Raw genomic sequence first — 4,996 nt, 5'->3', positions numbered from 1 at the left:
GAGGCATTCGGGTTTCTGGAATTTTCAGCCTTTTTGTGCTGGTTTTTCCTCATCTTTATGGATTTATCTACCTTTATTCTTTTATGTTGGTGACCCTCGGGTGGGATTTCTGTGTGGGCATCTTTTCTGTTGATGTTGATGCTATTCCTTTTTGTTTGATGCTATTCCTTTTTGTTTGTTAGTTTTCCTTTTAACAGTCAGGCCCCTCTGCTGCAGGTCTGCTGGAGTTTGCTGGAGATTCACTCCAGACCCTGTTTGCCTGGGTATCACCAGCCGAGGCTGCAGAGCAGCAAAGATTGCTGCCTGTTCCTTCCTCTGGAAGCTTCTTCCTAGAGGGGTACTTGCCAGATGCCAGCCAGACCTCTCCTGTTTGAGGTGTCTGTTGACCCCTGCTGGGAGGTGTCTCCCTGTCAGGAGGCATGGGGGTCAGGGACCCACTTGAGGAAGCAGTCTGTCTGTTAGCAGAGCTCGAGTGCTGTACTGGGAGATCCGCTACTCTCTTCAGAGACTGCAGGCAGGAATGTTTAAGTCTGTTGAGGCTGCACCCACAGCTGCCCCTTCCCCCAGGTGCTCTGTCCCAGGGAGATGGGGGTTTTATCTATAAGCCCCTGACTGCGGCTGCTGCTTTTCTTTCAGAGATGCCTTGCCCAGGGAGGAGGAATCTAGAGAGGGAGTCTGGCTACAACAGTTTTGCCGACCTGCTGGGCTCCGCCCAACTTGAACTTCCTGGTGGCTTTGTTTACACAATAAGGGGAAAACCACCTACTTAAGCCTCAGTAATGGTGGATGCCCCTCCCCCCACCAAGCTCAAGCATCTGAGGTCGACTTCAGACTGCTGTGCTGGAAGCGAGAATTTCAGGCCAGTGGATCTTAGCTTGCTGGGGTCTGTGGGGGTGGGACCTGCTGAGCTAGACGACTTGGCTCCCTGGCATCAGCCTTCTTTCCAGAAGAGTGAACAGTTCATTCTCACTGGCATTCCAGGCACCACCAGGGTATGGAAAAAAAAGAAAAAAAAAGAAAAAAAATAAACTTCTGCAGCTAGCTGGGTGTCTGCCCAAATGGCCACCCAGTTTTGTGCTTGAAACCCAGTGCCCTAGTGGTGTAGGCACCCGAGGGAATCTCCTGGTCTATGCGTTGCAAAGACCATGGGAGAATCATAGTATCTGAGCCTGAGTGCACTGTTCCGCACGACATGGCCCCTCCTGGCTTTCCTTGGCTAGGGGAGGGAGTTCCCCAACCCCTTGTGCTTCCTGGGTGAGGCAACACTTCATCCTGCTTCAGCTTGCCCTCCGTGGGCTGCACCCACTGTCTAACCAGTCCCAATGAAATGAACTGGTTATGTAAGTGGGAAATGCAGAAATCACCCACCTTCTGTGTTGATCTCCCTGGGAACTGCAGACCAGAGCTGTTGCTGTTCGGCCATTTTCGCATTCTTTTCTTTTTACATGAAGATCTTTCTTTAACACTGTTTGTAGAACCTGTCTAGTTCTACAAAGTTCTAGTGAATTTCCTCAGTTTCGTTTGTCTGGGAAAGACATTATCTGTCTTTCATGTTTGAAGGAAAGCTTTGTTGGGTGTAATATATTCTTAGTGTCAGTTTTTTTCTTCAGCATTTCAAATATGTCATCCTGCTCTTTCCTGCTTTGCATGGTTTCCACTGAGAAGGCTGTTTCCCTACAAATTAAAGCTTCATTATATGTTATTTCCTTACTTTCTCTTGATGCTTTTAGGATTTTCTCTTTGTCCTCAACCTTTGAGAGTCTGACTAATTTTTGTTTTAGTATAGTCTTGTTTTTCTTGAATCTGTTTAGGTGTTTATGAACTTCCTGTGCCTGGATATTTATATCTTTGTCTAGGTTTGGAAAGTTTGGTGTTTTTTCTTTAAAAAAAAAAAAAAGACATTTATTCAGCATCATGATCAGGCTATTACATTTAGCAATCAACAGCATGGGTGCAAAAAACAAAAAAAAATCTACATTAAAAACTTTTGTTCAAATGCTTTACATTTTCCACAGAACAGAAACTAAAATAACCTGTATACAATTAGTCACAAACACAGTCCTTGAGTTTTTTTTCCCATACACATGAGTATTTGTCTAAAACACGACTTCTTTGTAGCAGCTAGGCCCTGCCATCACTGTGCTTGGCTGAGTTCACAAATCTTGTAACCTGTAGCTTCCCTGTCACTTCTCTGGCTCTCCTCTCCTGCTAAGATTTTTTCCTAATTAAAATCTTCTGCCACTGCCATAGCCACTGCTGCTACTGGAACTGCCACAGCCACCTTGGTTCTGTGGTTTGGCAAAGTATTGGTCTCTGCCATCATAGGGGCCAGAGTTTCTGCCTCCAAAGTTTCCTCCTTTTATGGGTCCAAAATTTGAAGACTGATTGTTGTAATTGCCAGAATCATTGTAGCTTCCAACTCCTCCAAATTTGCTTCCATCATTACCAAATCCATTATAGTCATCCCCACTGCCACTATATCCACCACCACTATGGCTGCCACCAAAGCCACCATGACCACTGAAGTTTCCTCTATGACCAAAGTTGTCATTCCCACCAAAATAACCTCCAGGACCACCACCAAAGTTTACAGAACCACTTTGACCTCTTTGACTGGATGAAGCGCTAGCCATCTCTTGCTTTGACAGGGCTTTCCTAACTTCACAGTTGTGGTCACTCACAGTACGTTATTTCTGAATGACATTCTTATCCACGGAGTCATGGTCATCAAAGGTTATAATAGCAAAGCCCCTTTTCTTGCCACTGCCTCAGTCAGTCATGATTTCAATCGCTTCAATTTATCCATACTGTTCAAAATAATCTCTTAGGTGATGTTCTTCAGTGTCTTCTTTAAGGCCACCAACAAATATCTTTTTCACAGTTAGGTGGGCACCTGGTCTTTGAGAATCTTCTTTTGAGACAGCTCTCTTTGGTTCCACAACTCTTCCATCCACCTTGTGTGGCCTTGCACTCATGGCTGCATCCACCTCCTCCACAGTGGCATATGTAACAAACCCAAAGCCCCTGGAGTACTTGGTGTTTGGATCTCTCATTACCACACAGTCCATGAGTGTTCCCCATTGCTCAAAATGGCTCCTCAGGCTCTTTTCGGTTGTTTCAAAGCTCAACCCTCCAATGAAACATTTCCTCAGCTGTTTGGGCTCTTTAGGAGACTCTGACTTCGACATGACAGCAGGGAGAAGAGAGACTTTAACGATGCTTCTTCAGCATCGTCTACAGGCAGAAAGGCAAATAAACTACATATTTATTGCTCTTTCTCAACTCCCTCTTGAATGTCAATATTTCTTAAATTTGCTTTTTTTTTTTAAGGTTAATCCACATATTTTGTAAGCATTCTTCATTTCTTTTTGTTCCTGTTTCTTCTATGACTGTTTTCAAGTATGCTGTCTTTGAATTTATTCCTTTTTTTTTTTTTTGCTTGATTTATTCTGCTACTGAGAGACTCATATGCTTTTTTCAGTTCTGTAAATGTATTTCCAAGTCCCAGCATTTCCGTTTGATTTTTAAAATTTCAATCTTTTTGTTTAATTTACCTGAAAAACTTCTGAATTGCTTAATGGTTAATCTTGGAGTTTGTTGAGTTTCCTTAGATGTGCTGTTTTGAATTGTTCATCTAAAAACTCACACATTGCCGTCTCACTAGGGTCAATCACTGGCTCCTTGCTTTGTCCATTTGGGGAAGCTATGCTTTCATGTTTGCTTTTATTTTTTCTGGACTTATATCTATGAAAGATTAGTGATTTATTCCAGTCTTTGCTGGCTGGCTTGCTTTGGTATTTCTATGGTATGTTTGTTTACAAGCTCTTTGAAGTTTGCCTGTTGAGCACCCTTAATCCTAGATCATTGCCTACTTATCGGCACTAGATAGCACCTTAAGCCCAGGATTGCCTCAATTCTTGGTCACGTTTGGAGAACTGCCCATCCAAGATAAAGAGGTTTCCAAAGGGAATACCCTGGTTGTGTGGGAAGGCTGGCTAGAAATTCTTGCTCAGAGTACCCATGATGCATGCCTCCTCCAGCATGGTGCTGCTGAAAGCCACTCTTATTTGGCATCCCTTTTGGTTCAGATAAAGAGCAGAATTTTCCATGTTGGGGTTGCTAGTCACATCTCCCTTCTTTATCTCTAGCTTCCCTCAAAATGTTTCCTCCCTATAGGCACTTACAATATTTTTGTGAGTTGAGACACAAACAGTTTTCCTGTGAGAGTACAAGATAGTGTGGAAGCTGACTCTGCCTCAGTCTGACTTTTTCTAGTGTAGAAACTGTGAGTCCAGGGGGAATTGTCCATGCACAGTGCCCAGCAGATTTGGGGAGAGTCCATTCATCTTAGTGTCCACTTGAAGTTCTTTTTACTTCTCTGTGGTCCTGGGGAAATCCCAGCGTCAGATTTTAGTTCTAGATATTTCTGGTTGAAATCTTGATGCTAGATATTGTTTGTTTGTTTGTTTTGGGTTTTGGTGGGTTTTTTTTCTTTCTTTCTTTGGAGGTGAGTGAAGACATATTGCTTCTATTCTATTCTGTCATTTTGGTAATATCATTCCCTTTATGTCTTCCATTTATTTTATTTGTCTAATTGCTCTGGCTAGACTTTTCAGTACTATGATGAACAAAAGTGGTGAGAGTGGGTATCTTTGTCTTTCTTCTGGTCTTAGAGAAAAATCACTCAACTTTTCACCACTGAGTATAATACTAGCTGTGGGCTTGTCATAGATGACCTTTATTATGTTGAGGTATAGTGCTTTTATACCAAATTTGTTGAATTTTAATCATGAAAGTAGTTGGATTTTGTCAAATGCTTTATCTGCATCTATTGAGATAATAAGATTGTATACTTTATTCTGTTAATTTGGTGTATAGCATTTATTGATTTGTACATGTTAAACCATCACTGCATCCCAAAGATGAATCCCAGTTGATTGTGGTATATGATCTTTTAAATGTGCTGTTGAATTTAGCTTGCTAGTATTTGGTTGAA

The 4,996-nt window shown here is 42.3% G+C and overlaps 1 pseudogene; it reads right to left on the bottom strand.

Moving 5' to 3' along the window:
- Window positions 1-2,083: 2,083 nt before the first annotated feature.
- LOC141409452 (heterogeneous nuclear ribonucleoprotein A1-like) lies at window positions 2,084-3,312 on the bottom strand (annotated as a pseudogene).
- Window positions 3,313-4,996: the final 1,684 nt, after the last annotated feature.

The sequence above is a fragment of the Macaca fascicularis genome, chromosome X, assembly GCF_037993035.2.
Source record: "Macaca fascicularis isolate 582-1 chromosome X, T2T-MFA8v1.1".
NCBI lineage: Eukaryota > Metazoa > Chordata > Mammalia > Primates > Cercopithecidae > Macaca > Macaca fascicularis.
This window is presented reverse-complemented; position numbering and strand designations above follow the sequence as displayed.